Source organism: Canis lupus, chromosome 35, assembly GCF_003254725.2.
Source record: "Canis lupus dingo isolate Sandy chromosome 35, ASM325472v2, whole genome shotgun sequence".
Lineage (NCBI taxonomy): Eukaryota > Metazoa > Chordata > Mammalia > Carnivora > Canidae > Canis > Canis lupus.
In genome coordinates this window covers 11,581,965-11,602,077 of record NC_064277.1, presented here as the reverse complement: position 1 = coordinate 11,602,077, position 20,113 = coordinate 11,581,965, and the positions used below count along the sequence as shown (strand labels likewise).

The window sequence follows — 20,113 nt, the reverse complement described above, 5'->3', positions numbered from 1 at the left end:
TAGACTCATCAAGATAAAAAGGGATAGGATTCAAAAAATAAAATCGAAAATGAAAGAGAATTTGCAACTGATACCACAGAAATACGAAGGATCGTGAGGCTACTAAGAGCAATTATACATCAATAAATTGGACAACCTAGAAGAAATGAGGATGAATTCCTAGAAACATACAATTTTCTGGGTTTGGAGCCTGAGGTAGGGTTTGATCTCATGACTCTGAGATTATGAACTGAGCCAAAATCAAACATTGGATGCTTAACTGACTGAGCCACCCAGGCACCCCTCAACTCCATTTATGACAAAAACTCTCAACAAAGTGGGTATAGAGGAACACAGCTCACCATAAAAAAAGCCACATATAACAAAACCAAAGTTAATATCATACTAAATGATTAAAAGCTGAACCTTTTCCTCTAAGGTCAGGAACAAAGACAAGAATGCTCACTCTCCCCACTTTTATTAAATCTAGTATTGGAAGTCCTAATTATAGCAGTTAGGGGTAGATAAAAATAAATAAAAGACATACACATTGGTAAGGAAGAAGTAAAACTCACTATTTGCAAATGACATAATACTATTTACAAAAAACCCTAAAGACTCTACCCAAAAACTGTTAAAACTAATAAATTCAGTAAGATTGTAGGATACTAAATAAGTATGCAAAAATCTGTTGCATTTCTGTGCACTAATAACAAACTATTAGAAAGAGAAATCAAGAAACCAATCCCATTTATAATTGCATCAAAAAGAATGAAATACCTAGGAATAAATTTAACCAAGGAGGTGAAAGACTTGTACACACAGAAGTATAAGATGTTGATGAAAGAAAATGAGGAGACACAAAATGGCAAGATACTTCATGCTCATGGATTGGAAAACTTAATAGTGTAAAAATATCCATACTATCCAAGCAACCTAGAGATTCAATGCAATTCCTATCAAAATTCCAATGGCATTTTTTCATCATTGTGAAATTTGTATGGAATCACAAAAGACCCCAAATAGCCAAAATAAATTGGAGAAAAAACAAAGCCAAAGGTATCACACTCCCTGATTTCAAACTATACTACAGTCCAAACTCTACGGTGCTGGCATTAAAAACAGACCCATAGATTAGTAGAACAGAACAGAGAGCCCAGAAATAAACCCACGCTTATATGGTCAAAATAATTTGTGACAAAGGAGGTAAGAATATACAATGGGGAATGTTTAGTCTTTTCAATAAATGGTGTTGGGTAAACTGAACAGCTACATGCAAAGGAATGAGGTTGGATCATTATCTTACACTATATATATATATACACACACACACACATACACAATGTGTAAACATAAATATGTATATATATATATATATTAAGAACTTACACAACTCAATGAAAAAATAACAAATAATCTGATTTTAAAAATGAGCAGAAGATCTGAATTGACATTTTCCCAAAGAAAACATATGGCTAGATCATCAACAGACACATACAGAGATGCTCAACATCACTAATAGTCAAGGAAATGCAAATCAAAACCACAAGGAGATAGCGCCTCACACCTGTCAAAATGGCTAGTATCATAAAGACAAGAAAAACCAAGTGTTGGCAAGGATGTGGAGAAAGGGGAACCCTTGTGCACTACTGGTGGGATGCAAACTGGTCAACCACCATGGAACACAGTGGTGTTAAATTAAAAATAGAACTGCCATATGATCCAGCAATTTCACTTCCTGGTGATTAGCCAAAGCAAATGAAAAACCCTATGTTCTATGCAGCATTATTTACAATAGCCAAGAAATGGAAACAACCTAAGTTTTTATCAGTAGCTGAATGAATGAATAAGGAATTCATTTACTTAACTATAAATAATACTGAAATCTTGCCATTTGCAACAACATGGATGGACCATCAGAGTATTATGCTAAGTAAAACAAGTCATCCCGAGAAAGACAAATATCTTTAGATTTCACTCATAAGTGAAATCCAAGAAAACAAAACAAAGAAATAAAAACAAAACTCAGAGTCAGAGATAGAACAGAGTGGTGGTTGCCAAAGAGGAAAGGGAGGTGAGGGAGTGTAAATGTGTGAAGGGGATCAAGAGGTACAAACTTCCACTTAAAATAAATAAGCCATAAGGATAAATGTACAGCATGGGGAATAGAGTCAATAATATTGTATTAACTTTGTATGGTAACAGATGGTAAATGACTTAATGTGGTGATCAGTTTGCAATGTTACAAATGTTGAATCACTATGCCATACACATGAAACTAGTATTATATTTTATGTCAACTAAAACCCAAAAACCCGCATGTAGGCATTTAAATAATTGTTGAATGAATAAATAAACTTAATTATCCCAAAGTCTTTGATTGACACTTAACTTTTTCTTCTACTAGACTAAAATAGCATTAGTAACCTATTCTAAATTTTCCTAGATAGATAAATCTATTTCTGGTCTTTTATCATTCCATTGACTACTTCTTATGTTCTTATAACACCACTTTAATTACTATAGATTTAAAGTATGGCTTTTTAAAAAAGATTTATTTATTTATTTATTTTGAGAGAGAGAAAGAGAGAGAGAGAATGAGAGAGAGAGAATGAGTGGGAGGGGCAGAGAGAGAGGGAGAGAGAACCCCAAGGAGACTTGATGTTTAGGGCAGAGCCCCACGCAGGGCTCAATCTCATGACCCTGAGATCACAACCTGAGCCGAAAAGTTGCTTAACCAACTGTGCCACCCAGGTGCTCCTAAAGTATGTTTTTATATTTGTTAGAGTAAGTTATTAAAATTTCCTTATTCTCACATAATTTACCTTCCAGATGAACATTACGATTAATTTATGATGCTCTATTAAATTCTGTTGGGATTTTTAACTTAGAAATACATGGAATTTACAGATTAATTTGAAGTATGTTCCTTCTTTATTACTTTTGTCATAATACCATCATTATAATTAGAGATGTTCAGCCCTCATTTCGGGAAAAAATAAGGATTCTTGTCTTAATATTAGTTATTAAGGATTCCTTAAAATAACTGGAAATGTGTGTGTGTGTGTGTGTGTGTGTGTGTGTGTGTATGCATGTGCTGTGCATCCTTAGATGTCTGCTAGCATGGTGCTTGGTACAGAAAATTCATTCAATAGGCATTTGTTAAGTGAACATCATTATATTTAAAATCTGTAAGTTATTACAACTATATTATTTTCCTAGTTTTAAAAATTGGAATAATTTCAGACTTACAGAAAAGTTTTAAAGAGGTCCTGCTGTACCCTCACCTAGCTTCTATACATAGCGTATGCAACCACGGCATAATCACCAAAAGAGGAAGTCAGCAGAGTCCTGGTTCAAATGGCATTTTTTCACTGACATTTCTGGTCAGGATTCAATCCTTGAACTCACATGGTACTTCGTTGCCATATCTCCTCTGTCTCCTTCAATCTGAAAATTTCTTAATATTTTTGGTTCTCGTGACCTTGACCCTTTTAGAGGGCACTGGTCAGCTGTTATTTAGAATACCCTTCAATTTACCTAATATTTTCACTGGAGAAGACTGAGATTATGCATTTTGGGTGAGAAGGCAGACTTGATGCCAAGCCCTCCCCACTGCATCATTTCAGGGGATACATCATATCAATATATCTTATTACTGAGGATGTTAACTTTAACCAGTTGGTTACGGTGGTATCTGCTGATTTCTCCACAGTAAAATTAGGACTTTTCCCATTTTAATTAGTAATCATCTTGCTGGGACATGCTTTGAAGCTATTCAGTTTCTCACCTGGTTTTGCCCACTAATTTTAGCATTGTTCCATGGTTCTTGTGTTTGCCTAAAATGGATGTTTCTCTCTTCCTCATTTCTTTGATATTTATTATTTGGAATTCTATTGTGGAGAAGAGTAGTCTCCACTCCTCTACTGATTGATTGATTTTATGGATTTGTGGATATTTCTTTTATTCTGTGGGTTATAATCCTATGCTGTAGTTAATTTTTTTTCACTCAAATTATTCCAGGTTTGGCTACTTGGAAGCTCTTTCAAATTGGTTCCAGCGCTCTATTGACATAGCCCCATCATTTTCAAACAAGTCTTTTTTTTGTTTTAAGATTTTATTCATTCATTCATGAGAGACGCATAGAGAGAGGCAGAGACACAGGCAGAGGGAGAAGCAGGCTCCCTGTGAAGAGCCTGATGCGGGACTTGATCCTAGGACCCCAGGATCATGACCTGAACCAAAGGCAGATGTTCAACCACTGAGCCATCCAGGTACCTCCAAATAAATCTTTATTTTTCAGTACCACAGATGTTCTGGGCTTGTTTTTTATGTTTCTTGTCATAGTCTTGAAATCAATACTTTTTCCAATAAGCCTTGGCTTCTTTTTCTTAGAGAGCAGTATTTTGAACTAGTAACTGGGCTCTGGGTGTGCTAATTGCAACGGGGTTGTCATTACTTCTAGATCCTTTTAGCAGACAAAGCAGGAAATATATGTCTCTATACTAACTTAGGTACATATTTGCATTTCTGTCTATTCATCTGTATATATACATGAAAAACCATGAATTCATACTAATACTTTTAGTTTCAATCCAATACCAGAGTTTATTCTATTGTGCCCCTTTCCCTAATTATACCTTTTGTTCCCCCTGAGAAATGAAAACCTAGCCTTTACTATCCACAATATATTTATGTATTTGCACAATCCTAGTATAAACATAAGTAGTACCATGAACTTTCTCAGTTAGAAAAACTCTCGGATATTACTGGGGATATAATTCCCTCATTTTACAAGTGAGGAAACCCAGGCCCCTAGAGATTAATTTGCCCAAGGGAAGAAGCACATTATCAGAAGAAAAGAATTATAAATGTCAGAATTTTAAATTTTAACACTGCGTATATTTCACAGGAGGGTGTAGAAAGGACAGGAAATGTAATGTCAGGTGACTGCTAAGAAGCATTAATTCATTTTTTTTTCCACCACTGCTATATGAATGAGAGCATTCTGGCTAAAAAAGTGAGACATTTGGTCAGTGTGGCTTGTGTATATAACATGGCCAAAGGCCAGAAAAATTAAGCAACCACTCATATGGTGTTAAGATGGCTTCCGGAAAAGAGAAGAACCAAGTGTTCCATTACTGTGTCTAATTTCTACAATTATGGATATAGTCAAATCCTCCGAGGTCATTAAAGTTTATAGGTCTTGTTATATGAAGTAGACATAAATAATTTTATTCCTTCTTTCTCTCATAAGTATCATCAACTTCTTGTCTTTTTGGGGACTGTGTTTTAGTCCACAGGGGCTGATAGTTCTAAAGCTGAGATGAATAGAATATTAAGTACCCTGGAAAACAGCCTGTTTTTTTGAGCCTGAAAATTTATAATTATATACCATATGTTTAAACCCCAATCATTAAACCCCTTCCATGTTTAGTCTCCTCTGTGCTAGGGAGATTTGGGATATCTGTTTTAACAATGTCTTGAGTTCTTGATTTTCTTCTAGTGACTCAGTCTGGACTGAAAAAGGAGAGGAGTTTGTTCTTATTGTCAAGATGGCAATGGGAAAGATATGCTTACAGCATCTGGGAATTGAAACTTCTTTTGGAGCTTCTTTTTTGGTAAGCAGTGTCACATGTGGTGGTCAAGGTCTAAAGTTTGCTACTAACAAACTTGTGTTAAAATCTAAACTCTACATGTAATGTTAAGGGAAAACAAATTCCAAGCAATCGACTTGGAATTCAACTCATGGGCTACGGGCACTCTGTTGAGTTCTTGTGTCTCACAATAGGATAATACAGTTAAGAATTATAATTTGTTAGTTCCTAAGGCTTTATTCAAACTCCCAACACATTTATCCTTACCTTGGCTCAAACAAGCCCTTGGAAATGGCAAATCAGATCACTGTCTTGGGCTTTGAAGAAGCTCAGCAAAGCTGGTGAGTAGGTTCTGATTCTTCTTCTTCAAGAGGGAGAGAAGCATAGGGACCCGAGTGAAGTTAGAGACTTCAAAAATCCACCTTAATTTCACAACATCCTTGGTTTCTTCAAAGTACCTACTTCTCTCCAGTTTCAGAATTCCATAGTTCTGAAAACTCCCTTCTGAAAATTTTCTTCTTGCATCTGCACTTGATATACATGCACTTCATGTCTTTTACAATAAAATATTTAAATGGAGATAAGTCTATAGAAGGATTATAACCAAGACCACAGTCTTGGGACATGAGTTAGTCACAAATCTTTATTCTGATTCAAGGCATTTGTGGACGTTAAATTAGAGATCTGGGAAATATGGTCTTTTGCGATTTAAGGAACTGGAAATTATTTCTGAGCCGTTTGATTGAAAATGAAATCTATAAAATTGCTGTCTTACAAAACATTGAAAGGTTTATTGCTTAAATAATCATGAAATAAAAATTTTTGCCATTGAATGAGTAGTAGCCTCCTTAAAGAAGATCATCATATTGCTGAAGACATTACAATAGATCTTTTCTAGAAAATATAGTAATTTTTCATGAATTTTATCTAATATTTTTCCCCTTATTTATAGAGGGCAAACAATATTTCTCAGACGATTTCTCTTTCCAACAAAGTCAAGATGTTTATAACAAAGAAATAAGCTTGAGACAAAAAGAGAGAAAGAGAGAGAGAGAGAGAGAGAGAGAGAGAGAAATACTGTTATTTTTAGGAATCAACCAAGAGTTGTGATTGAGTAGTAACAAATTGATTCAAACACATATATTTACAATAAAAATAAAATGAACAGAAAATTGTCCTTTAAGTAGATTACATTTTCTCTTTTCCTATCTGTCAAGATGAGAACTTTTCTCTTTAAATTTACAGGGATCTCAATTGCTTAAACTGTTTTCATACTAGCATTAACATCAATGGGCCTCATGGTGAGAAAAGAAGAGTCCCCAGAGTGTGTCTAAATGACATTCTAAAATGAGTCCTATTGCGGTGCTTGGATGGTTTAGTGAGTTAGGCATTCAACTCTTGATTTTAGCTTAGGTAATGATCCCAGGGTCATGAGACCGAGCCCTTCCACACTCATCAAGGAGTTTGCTTGAAATTCTCTGTCTCTCCCCTTCATGCCCATGCACAAGCCCTCTCTCTCAAATAAATAAATCTTAAAAAAATAAAAATAAAATGGGTCCTATACATTTTACTCCATTACTGATCTTTTAATTTTGATTCATTTCATATTTGAAACAAAGAGTTAAGTTATGGTAAAAATATCTGTAAAATCAGTCTACCTGTCAATGATAATGATAGATCCTTAAAAGAGCTAGAGCTGATAGGCCACAATCAATTGGAAATATTCAGGAGGGAGTGGTGCCTGGGTGGTTCAGTTAGCTGAGCTTCTGACTCGATTTCAGCTTGGATCATGATCTCAGGGTCATGAGACTGAGCTTTGTGTTGGGCTCTGTGCTCCGTGTAGAGTCCACTTGAGGTTCTCTCCTCCCTCTCCCACTGTACCTCTCCTTGCTTTCTCTCTAATAAAAATAAATAAGTCAAAAAAACAAAGAAAATATTTAGGAGGGGAATGTGGGTACTATTTCAAGTCCTGAAAGGAAAAAGAAAAATGCACTCAAGAATTAAATTCATGGGGTTGAGAAGTCAGGTGAACATTCCACCTTTTATCATCTGATCTTATTTAGAATGTCTCTTAGAAAATTGTTCTCTGACATAGACCTGAGTGACTGAGCCTTACCCAATTTATATTAAAAAAGACTTGCCAAGATTCTAGCATATTTCAAATTAAATCTAACTCATGATCATAATTTTCTCCATATTTTAAAGTGGTGCTCCCTGCAAATATGAATAAACATACAGGGTTAAAATGATCTCTGAGAAGTCATTCTTGAATCTGTTAATATATTCTTAGGGGTTCAAAGTTTTTTTTTTTTTTTTATAAGCATCACATTTTTCTGTGTGTTTATTTAAGTGATACTGTGAAAAATGACTGCTCAAAAACATTTGGATAACTTCTTTTATAACCAAACTTCCTATGTTAACATAGCGTTTCTATTTATATTTAGGATCACATTAGAGCCACATAGTTCTTCTTTGATCATTAAAAGCAATTGAATAAGAGGCAGCAGATGATGCATTCAGGGCAAATGAAGTCCAAGTTGTACCTGAGAAGGTTTCCGGAGACTTGGAGCCAGGGCGGAGTCATCAGTGATGACTGATCCATGGCAGTAGAGGCATGTGAAGCTCAAAAGCATCTTACACCTTCTTGTTGAAGATAGTGGGCAGAGCAGACCTGAAAGCCCACTAAAATAGCAATAATGGAATTCAGATAAAACATAGTCCTCAGCTTTAAACAATAGGGAACAAAGGGGAAACAGTGAAATTAAGTTCTCTCGACAAACTTTGGAATGTTGGAGGAAGAATGTTGACTGATGATATAAAGTAAAAGAAGATACAACCTAAAATACATGCAGATTTCAGTATGAAGTAGGCTGGGAACAAAACAAAAGGCTGAAATTAGGGTGATTAGCCATCTGAGTTTGCCTGGGACTATCCTGGTTTTAGGACTGAAAAATCTCATGTCCCTAGAAATCCCTCAGTCTCAGGCAAACATGGGTAGCTGATCACCCTAGCTGGAAGCACAGAGTATTATACTAAAGTTCATATACAGATTTCCTGTTTCCTCCATCCACAATCATGCATTTAAAACAATAGAAAAGAAATATGCTAAACTGGATTGATACTTGGGTGTTAGATGTTTGGGTAATTTTAATTGGTTTTATGCCTTTTGGTATTTTATAATGAAAAAACCTAACTGTAAGATGTACTTGTTATGTTATAAACTGTACTTGTGCTTATATAATAAATGATTATGTAAGTTTTTATTATGTATGCAATATGTATTTTTACATCAAACGTAAGGAAAATATTTATAAATATATCATTATAAAGTATAAAACCATCAACATATTCATAATCAGGGAAAAAGGCAATCCTGTGCCATAGCAGTTGGTCATACAATCATGTTACAAACAGTGATGTAACAAAACAGTGTGCCATCTAGCAAAAGTGTTTCAATTTTAATTTTATTGACATATTTTTTGTTTGTATATGATTACTATTTTTATCTGGTTTTAGAGATGAATTCAAGATATAAACCTTAGGGGTATATAGATACTTTTAGGTCTATAAATGATTAAATGATATTAGAAAAGAATTTAAGTATATACTGGTGTGAGATTTATTTTTTTGAAAAGGAGTTTGTATGTTCCTTAAGTTTGATGTACCTTTTGCCCTCCTTGTTTAGGTGATCTGACAGATTTGAGTCCACTTAATGTCATTTTTTTTTTTTTATTTCCCAGTGCGTTTGGCCCACAGTAAGCTGAATTTCAACATCCTGGTGTGTAACAGAACAGTTCGTTCACTACTCCCAGCTGCAGGTGGATTGAACTGTGGGTCACAATGGCACAATTCTTTATTGAATAAGTTACCATTAGAGGTTTTTAATAAAAAAATAGAGGTGCCTGTGTGGCTCAGTCTGTTAAGTGTCTACCTTCAGCTCAGGTCATGATTGAGGTCCCAGCTCAGGTCCTGGGATTGAGTCCCACATCTGGCTTCCTGCTCAGTGGGGAGTCTACTTCTCCCTCTCCCTCTCCCTCTATCCCTGCTCATGCTCACTGTATCTCTCAAATAAATAAATAAAATCTTAAAAATAAGTAAATACATAAATACATAAATAAATATTTCTATTATGGGATATAAGACAATTAGTTACTAAATATACTGAAAAGATAACACAAGAGTGAGATAATCAGAGTTTACTTATAACACCTAACAAGCATTGACATTCCATAGTTCATATTGGTTTAAGAAACTGTTTGACTCTGAACAAGAGTTTGCAAGTATGCACATTTTCTTAATATGAGCTTTTCTAGAGATCCTCAACAGACACTCCAGTCTGGAAAATGAAGCAGTGTCCAGTGTGCTACATTTGGGCCTAGGGCAGAGGTGAGAAGAGCGTAGGAAAATCATAATCTCATATCCTCAGGATGTTCTTGTGCCACAATGAATATGCCATAGAATGGAGCAAGTATAGCTATAGTGTTATGTTTTCAAATCCATCAATCATGGTAATGAAAATTCTATCAAAAACTATTTTTTAATAAAACAATCAATACAATCTGACACACTACATATGAATTTCAGAAAATGAGTGGTGTGGGTGCTGCTCAGCAAATTTATCTAAGAGACTGGGAGTTTAAAATAGTATTATTTTGACTTCTAGGTACTATTTTAAAGCTTTATTTATTTATTTTAGAGAGAAACTGTGGGGGGTAGAGGGGGGTGTGGAGAGAGAGAGAGAGAGGGAGAGAGAATTCTCAAGCAGATGCCCCACTGAGTACAGAGCCTGACACAGGGCTCAATCCCACAACCCTGACACCTGAGCAGAAACCAAGATTTGATGCCTGACTGACTGAGGCTCCCAGGTGCCTCAGCAATAGTTTCAAGGAGTGTCTAGAACTGGATGTGACTTACAATAGGTCTTACCCCATTTCTACATGTCTGTGTACAGTTCATAGTTGGTACTGTAAGGCCCTAACTGTGAGTTGGATTTTGGAACCATGAAACTCCAAGTTCTTTGACCTTTTGGTTCCATTGTGTTCCATCCCCGTGAAAACATGCAGGGTTCTGCAACCAACAAGTTCCACTTAAGTAGAAGTAACCTCACAATGCTGTTTTCACTTTATATCTCTCAACTTTCAATTTGTCATGAAAGGCTTGTCCAGTATATAATAGTAGGTTAACAAGATGGTGGGTGGTGGATCTGCCTTTAAAAACAAATAAACAAATCTGGGAGTTTTACCATTTGTTTTTCCTGAGATACCACTCCTCCTTATAGGAACAACTGAAAGTCGATCCATGAGTTGATTTAGAATGATGAGGACCCTGGGATGTGGGGGTGTCAGAAGAAATAGTGTTTATTTCTATAAGCAGCTTTGTCTTTGCTCTCAATGGAAGAATAGTTTTGGATCTGGTCAAGCTGGATTAACTCAAAGTCTATTAGCAAAAATGGCTGGAGTGTGAAGTATTGCTCAATGTTTCATCTGTTTGGATTTTTCTAGTTCCGGCCTCAGGATTCAGAGACCCCCATACCTTGTAGAAGCCTTCCTGCCCTGCTAGATGTTTTAAAATCCTTTCTTCCCAAGCACAGGACTAGCCCACCTACTTTTACATTCTTTTCTTCCCTCCTCTCCTAAGACTCAAATTCCATCAATTAAGAACCCAGGATTTTATTTTATTTATTTTATTTTATTTATTTATTTATTTATTTTATGATAGTCACACACACACACACAGAGAGGCAGAGACACAGGCAGAGGGAGAAGCAGGCTCCATGCACCGGGAGCCCGACGTGGGATTCGATCCCGGGTCTCCAGGATCGCGCCCTGGGCCAAAGGCAGGCACCAAATCACTGCGCCACCCAGGGATCCAGGATTTTGTTTACTGTCCCTTCTTCCTCTTCCTTTTTACAGTGTGTAGTTAGCCGTATATAAATATATATTATAAATATATATATATATATATATATATATATATATATATATAATGTTTTTTCAGAAATCAGATCATCCATTGCCTCAAGCCTCAAGTTGATATCAAGGACACTGGAAGTCAGCACACCCTGGATGCTACAAACTTATGATGTTCTTGAGAAAAAAGACTAAGCCTTACTGATTTCTCTAGACCCAGAGGTAATGTGTAAGGCTTGTGGGAAATATTTGTTGACTGATAGGTGGAGTGACTGATGATTACATAAAAATAAGTGGGTGGGAAAGAGATAGACCTTGCCTACAGATCTCCAGAAGTGAGGTTTAAAGTGGACGGACAACAATAAGCTGAATAAATGTGAGGGAATATAAGAACGGATAGCTCAGGAACATAGGGTATTGTGGGTGCACAGAATTTAGATAGCTATAGAATTACAGAGGACCTCAGATTTTCCTGAGTGTGGATACACATGGATGTGTGCACACATCTTTCTGTGGATTGTACTATACTAATACAAGAGTAATGAGTATGCAAAAGTAACCGTCATAAAATGAGAAGAGAAAAACTGCAAGAGGTGGCTTAGGTGAGTTAAGAGTTATAGTGATTATAGCTACTTAAGCCTTGAGTAATTTTGAGGCACAGTATCATTAATGGAAAGCAGTAATTTTACTGTAACTGAAAGAACACTAAATTAAGTACAAGAATATGTGATTTTGTTATGTATTGTGCAGGTAGTGTAATTTTGTGCCATAAATTTAAAAATTTATATATGTAAGACTACTGATAAATTTTGCATACCACAGTGCCTGACACACTGTAAATGCTATTAATTATTTATTGGTAAGTTTTAGGTAATCATGCAGAATTCTTCAACTGTGGAATTATAGTGTCAATGGATTAATTGTATGCTGGCTTATATCCCTAACAAAATCACTTGGAAAACATTCAGGTTAGAATAGGTACATTTTCCAATATGATCAGTATGATTTATGTTCTCCTTGTCTGTAACAAATCCATGTATATACATTTGTATATGTATATATTTTTTGAAAGGACAAAAGCCTGGAGATCTGCCTAAAGCAGAAGTTTATTTTGATTATCATCAACAGTGATGCAAAAGTGGTGTGTGTTTTAAAAATATGTAAGTGTATTTTTGCCATGTGAGTAATATTTGTTGGTCTTTGAAATTTAAATCAGAGAATAAATATTGCCAAAAGTCTACTGAATGTAAGGTGAATATAAATTAATTCCTTTGCTCAAGCCTAGGTAGAGAGGATCTAAGTATGTGGAAAATTAACGATAGGTAATTGCTAAATGTGAAGGGTTGGAGGTTCATATTGAAGGACACATCTGAATCCAAGTAATGGAAGGTTAAGACCAAGCCAGGAGAGTAGGAGTGTTGTAACTGACACAAATGGGTTTGACGGATGCAGACAGCAGGAAGTGTACTTTAAAGGCCTACTACTGAATCACAGAATTTAAAATCCTTACCACCTTCCTCCTTTATCCTAGCAGATGACCTTCCTTGTACCACACTCTATAGAGAACATATACTATGGAGATCCCTCAACTTCCTGTCCAGTAGGATCATGTTATATTTCAGACAGAATGGGGGGAAAAAAGACATGACACCTAGGTATCATGATTACATTTTTAAATTTCACACATAAATTCTATAACCATGGAAACAGAGAAAAAATTCTAGGTAACATGCTGGATTAGCCAGGGCTCTCCAGAGAAACAGAATCTATCTCTGTCCTCTATCATCTCTCTATCTTCTGTCTATCTGCCTATCTATCTATCTATCTATCTATCATCTATCTATCATCTATCATCTTTCAAGAGGAAGAGGAAGACTTATAAGGAAGTGGTTTACATGATTATGAAGGTGACATAAAGCCAATGTTCCATTTTGAAGGCAGTCAGGCAAAATTCTCTCTTCCTTGGGAGGCCATCAGCCTTTTTGTTTTATTCAGACCTTCAACGGATTGGACAAGACTCATCTACACCAGAGAGGGCAGTCTGCTTTACTCAGTTTACTGATTCAAATGTTAATATCATCAAAAACACCCCCACAGAAACACCCTGAGGAACATTTGGCCAAATATCTGCATACCCCATGCCCAGTCAAACTGACATAAAATTAGCCACCACACATGCAAACTCTTCTCTGCTATATTGCGTATCAGAAGACACTGCATTTTGAGGGAAATTCTTGTGGCCCAAGAATTTCACATCCTGGCAAGATGTCATTTACATGTGACAGCAGCAGAAAGGATATTTTAGTTAGGCAAAGGCTCAGAAAGAACCCCGGTACATGTCCTGAAAAACATACTCAAAGATGTGTTATACATCTTTGTATTATAGCCAGTAAAGATGCAAAATTCAGTAACTTAGAAATATGAAACACGGCTGTATGAATAAATACAATAGATAATCATTAATGTCTTGCTGGTATAGCAAAAAGCTTTGACCATCACCAATAATAGCACCAGATCCTCCAAAACAAAAATAAATATTGTCCATAAGACATAAAATGATATTTAAAATTATAATCAAAGAATGGCAAATTCAAATACAAAGCCATTGTTGGAACAATAAAATATTGATCATTCTTAACATTGTGAAGTGAGACGTTTCTCCTTCACTACTCACAGGCACATTTCTTTTGGAAAACAACTTTGCAATATGAATTAAAAGTCATAAAAATGTTCAAATCCTTTTACTCAACATTTCTGTTTTTAGCAATTTGTCTTAGAATTTAATTCAAGGTATGCACAGGGGTATACAAAAATGTTCATGTAAAAATGAAAGATAAAAACTAGCCTAACTTCCAAGACAGGAATGGAGATTGATCACAGCCACTCACACAAGGGAAAGTCATGCAGTTCTTGCAAGCCATGCTTTGAAGCCTAATTAATGATCTGATAGCCCATTTGCTCTATGGTCTTATATGTTAAAGACAAAATATAAATCCAAATACAACAAAGTCTCAATTTTGTTAAATACATTTAGAGAGTTAAGAAGTGGAAGGGTACGTGCCAAGAAGTTACCAATCCTTAATTATAGGCAATAGCTTTTCTACTTTGCATTTCTTTATATTCCCCAACATTTCTTCAGTAGACATTTATTCTAAAAATTAAATCAAGATTATTTACTAAGGATTATTTATAGAAATGTCTATTTAAATTTTGCTTTATTACAAAACCAGCCTAGATTATTTATAAAAGCAAATAATTTGTCCCATTGATAAGCCTACAAAAAACAGAATATTTTATACTGCTACTGGAGCAGGGGAGGAGAGTTTTAATTAGCATGATTTTTGTGGAAATAAATTTAAAAATTGTGTAAAAAATGGCTTCCACAGAATTTATTTTTGACTCAGCAATTTAATTTATTGGACTATATCTTAAAGGCATAAAAATGCTCTGAAAGATGTATAAATATGGATTTCAATTGCAAAGCATTTGGAACAACCCAACTGTTAATAGTAAATGAATGGCTGAATAAAAAATTGTGGGTTCATTTGCTGTAATATTGGTCACTCATTAGAGATCATGTCAAAAATAATTCAATGAGAGGCATCTGGGTGGTTCATGCCATTAAGCATCTAGCCTTCAGCTCAGGTCATGATCTCAGAGTCCCTGGGATGGAGCCCCACATGGGGCTCCCTGCTCAGGGGAGTCTGCTTCTGCCTCTGCCCCTCCCCTCTGCTTGTGCTCTCTCTCTGGATCTCTCTCTCAAATAAATAAATAAATTCTTAAAAAAAAATTAAAAGGAAGAGAAAATACATGCATAGTGCTTTATTCTATTTATTAAAAAAAAGTTCAAATCTGTGAAGTTCAAGGATCAATTGTACATTTCCCAGCTTGTACCATATTTATTAGTGTCACTGAGTGATGAACATGAACAGGCTTTTCGAACCAGAAGGATTAGATAGGATCCAAGCAATAAGAAACTACTTTTCCTCATGGCTGCTTCTGCAAACCTTGCTCTGTGGATCTGTCTTCTTGCTCTTTGGTAAAATACTTCCATGCCCCAGAGCTTTCACCCTCCCTCAGATAGTGACAAATCCTCTTTCAGATGGTAGGAAGTCCAGATGGTATGAAGTCCAGCCCGTGTGATGTCAGAATGCCAAGTTCTCAACCCATTTCAAACTTTTCCTTCTTCCCTAGTTCAGGTCTGATTACTCAACCAAATTTGAAACTGTTCTTGCTCCCCCAGTTGAGGTCAAACTTAGAATGATGAAATGGAGATGAAAGTTTCTTCTCTATCTTCCTTTGGCCTCTCCTTGCTGCTTTTTGGGCCCCTCCAGAGCTAGCACCCACTGAGGAAGTAGCATGAAAGGTGTACCAGCTCAGTACTTTTACCATCCGTTAGTGACTTCTTCGTCAAATAGTTTCCAAATGCTGATTCTTCCTCTAGGGGCTGTTCTTCGAGATTTATTAAAGACCTCTTCACCTCCCACTGCTATCTATCTCTGAGGATCACTCACTGGTCCCTAGCATGCATGATGGCTTTTCCAACTGGCTTCTTGCTCTCTGCTTTCTGCTCCTTCCCTTAGCTTCTGCATTGATGGTTAGCTTCCAGCCTCTATTGTGCAGATTATCCTGTCCCAGGAAAGACCTGTTCTTAGGCAGAGTCCTTTCAGAGGTAATCCATGGCTTGAACTTCTGCAAGCTCCATGTCTATGGGATGGACACACACACACACACACACACACACACACACACACATTCTTCCATCTATATGCAAACTGACTGGTAGCAGTCCTGGTCTCTGACAGCCCAGCGCTTCCACCTTTAACCACAAACTCATTCCTTCAGATATTTCAGAGCATAGGTCAAATGTTAGTCTGTGACTTTACCAAACTCCAGGAGAACGGGGCTCTCTGTGCAATTCTCTTTAAGAACTCCCTACTTGGCTTGTGGTGAAGGGAAACATCCTCCTCCCCTTCCCTATTTTGAAGAGGAAAACACACAACACACCAAGAACTCTTTCCAGAGAAAACCTCACTATTGGCCTCTTCATATAGCCTGAAGGGGTTGGTGGGGCTAATGCTAGAAGAACCAGTCTCATAGTCCCTTAACATACCTGCAGATGTCTAGAACCTTGTTTTTTAGCACATGGATGTTTGTCAACGATTGCATTTGGTCTGTCTTTGGCATCTTTGTCTAAACCCTAGATAGAAAGTTACATTTAATATCCTGCTAAGGATATACATATCCTTCCAGTTACATGATAGTATATTTAGTGACGACTGCCCTTATGGATGATGACACAATCAGGAGTTACAGAGAAAGCAGATGTGACAAGTACACATTACAGCCTAAACCCATATAACCAATGTAGGCATTGAGGAGAAACAATTAGCAGATTTTAACATTCTACTTTTTGTCTATCTCCACTGCTCAGGATGCCCAAGAAAGCCCCTTGCCATGGATATGGTTTGAGAATATACAAGCATCACCTGGTTGTTAAGTGAAAATGTGGAAAGAGATAGATTCCCCTTACTAAGGGCAAAATCAGGACAGAAATTCATAGATAACAATTTATTTTTGAAACAGAAGAGAAAATGACACAGTAGAGATGGCAATGCTTAGTGGATATTGTATCCTCTCTAGTTTTCCAGCCTAACTTGGTTAGGCTTTTGGTTATGTGACGAGCTCCAGCAAATGGGTTGAAGGCAGTTAAGAGAGGTGGGAGTTGTCCTTGTTCTTTTTTCTCCTTTTGTGGTTCCACGTTGAAATGGTAGCATCCCGAGATGGTGGAATGCCCTTTATCCTCAATACCTGAATAAATCTGTGGAACAGAGTTCCCTTCCAATAAGCCCTGGATAGCATGAACAAGAAATAAATCTCAGCTGTGCTAAGCTATTGGAATGTGGGGGATTATATGTAACCATGGCTACCTTATCCTGTCTTGACTAATCAAGTAGAACTAATGAATTAGTCTTCAACTCTAATAATAATTAGCTAGAATTTGTCTTGCCTGCCTTCCTGTGTTTATATCTGCCTCTTCTCTTTTTTTCTTCACTCTTGAGATCGTGTTGGCTCATCTTTTTCTCCTTCATGGTTTTCTCGGTCTCAGAACTCCAATCATCAAAATATATAAAAATTCCTATGAACCATTCTAACTCTACCCCACTACTCAGCCACAGTTTATCACCTTTTTTTTCATAATCCCGAGACATTCCTAGCTAATGCCTAGATAATTCCTTACCAATCCGTTGCCTTATTTATCTTGTGTACTACATCATACAGCTTTAATTGTTTAGAAACATATTGCTCATGAATGTAACATGAACCCTTCTTAGGGCGACATTCAAGGCCCTTTGTATCAGCTTCATCTGCTCCTTGCAGTTATAATTACTGGTATTTCCCAACATTCCCCTGTGACCTCAAATAAGGCTGATCCTCCTCCTCACACTACATCATGTTATGCCTGCGCCCATTAGATGCTCTCTGGTGTCTGTCCAGACTCTGGCCACCCTTCCAGCCCAGTGTAGGTGCCATATCCTCCTGGAGGGTGCCACTAACTAGGTCTTGGAGGTCTCTCCTTCTGAACTCTTCTGCACCATCTAAAGCACTTACTTGATTGCTCACCTGTGTGCTTTTTCAGAATCTGCCAAGGAAATTGTAGTTTTGTCTTCAATAAATTCTTATAGATGTCTCCATTCAGACTCTAAGGAATAATCTTTTCATCAATCCTCTGCTTTAATAACCATCTCGAGAAATAAAGTATGTAAATCACATCTAATTTTCTCATCTTAAGCATCAATCAATGACTTGGAAAAAGTAGGAGCCTGAACAATAATACTGAATTGTAAATGTTAACTACAAAATTCTATTTATTATTTAAGTTATGAGCAGTTTTTCTTTTAATTGCTCTGTAAGATACCAGAAGTTTCAGTTTTGTCAAGGGAATTTATGAATTGATCTCTGATTATGAACTTATTTCAAATTTACATATCATTGACAATTTACTTACTGAAATGTGTTCCTTAAGTAACCAAGTGTTACAGTTTGAATTGTATACCCCAAATAGATTTGTTGAAGCCCTAACCTCCAGTACCCCAGAATGTGACTTTATTTGTAACTAGAGTCAATGCAAATATGATTAGTTAAGGTGAGGTCATACTGGAAGGAGTAAGTTAGGCCCTTAATCCAATATGACCTTATATGATAGACATATACAGAGAAAAGATGTCAATGTGGAAACAGAGGCAGAGGTTGGGGTGATGCATCTACAAGCCAAGGAATGCCAAACCTCCTCTACGACAATCAGAATCTGAGAGGCATGGAAAGATTATCCTTCAGAACCTACAAGAGGAACCAACACTGCCAACACCTTGATTTTGGCTTCTAGCTTCCAGAACTGTGAGACAATACATATCCATTGTTTTAAGCCACACAGTTTGTGGTACTTTGTTAAATTAGCCCTGGGAAACTTATATACCAAGTTTTCAACATAACCACATTAACAGGAAGTACCATGTCATAGGACCCAGCAAACTATGACCAATGTACCAAATCCTGTCCATCATCTTTTTATAAATAAAGCATTATTAGAACATAGCCGTACTCATTACATATCATCATAGCTGCTTATATATTCCTATGGCAGAGTGAGTACTTTTGAAGAGACTATTTGGCCTAAAATATTTACTATCTAGTTTTTTACAGAATCAGCTGGCCAATTCTTGCTATATCCTACTAAGCCTTTCATTAAAAGATTGAAAATTCTAACAGATTTTCATTTAGCTCCCAAGGCTAAAAATCCATTATTACATATATTAATCAGGGAGGGCTATGCTGGGAAACGTAACAGCTATTTCCCAAATCTCAGCATTTTAACATGGTAAACATTTATTTTTCACCCATCTAATGTCTACTGTGGGTTTGAAGACTCCATTCTGCAGTGATTTGCAGGGTAGGCTACTTCCATCTCCACCACTGCATACTTTTCTCTAAACCCTGTAGATTTGCAAAAAGTGGAGAATTGCTCAAAGTCTTTTCATGGCTCTGGTTAGCAGCAACATACTTCATTTACTCTTACAACCATTATGTGACTGGAAAAAGCAGGAGAACAAATAGGTTATTTATGAGTACTAGTATGCCCATCACAGTAATACTCAAGTAGTGTTAGTCTCATAAAATTAGCATTTCACTGGCTCCTGGAACGAAAAATATATACTCTCATCATCGATACTGGAAGATTCACAGATAAGTTCTACTTATAATCAGGGAATTCCTTAGGAATCTCTAGTATCTATTCATGAGCTTGTGATCTTTATAAATGGTGGGAGTAAGATTTTGTGCAACACTGTAAATAATGTTTTCTTTCCTTTTGCTGTTGCCAGAGACACACCTTGTGTGATTTCGCACACATTATAATTAATAACTCCAATAAAAGAACAGGGGTACCTGGGTGGCTCAGTCATTGGCACGTGTGACTCTCGATTTCCACTCAGTTCATGATCTCAGGGTTGTGAGATTGAGCCTTTCATCAGGCTCCATGCTGAGTGTAGAATCTGTTAGGATTCTCTCCCTCTTCCTTTGCTCCCTTGCCCCACTGCTTACACTCTCTCTCTCTCAAAATAAATGAAT

At 36.5% G+C, this 20,113-nt stretch overlaps 1 long non-coding RNA gene across 4 annotated transcripts in view; it reads left to right on the top strand.

Moving 5' to 3' along the window:
- Positions 1-20,113, top strand: part of LOC112658298 (uncharacterized) — a 79,548-nt gene that overhangs the window by 43,701 nt on the left and 15,734 nt on the right. For all 4 annotated transcript variants that reach the window (XR_007408413.1, XR_003135636.2, XR_004812274.1 and 1 more), the window contains 2 exons: positions 5,486-5,600; positions 11,574-11,707. This is a non-coding gene — a long non-coding RNA (uncharacterized LOC112658298). The remainder of the gene's footprint in view (positions 1-5,485; positions 5,601-11,573; positions 11,708-20,113) is intronic.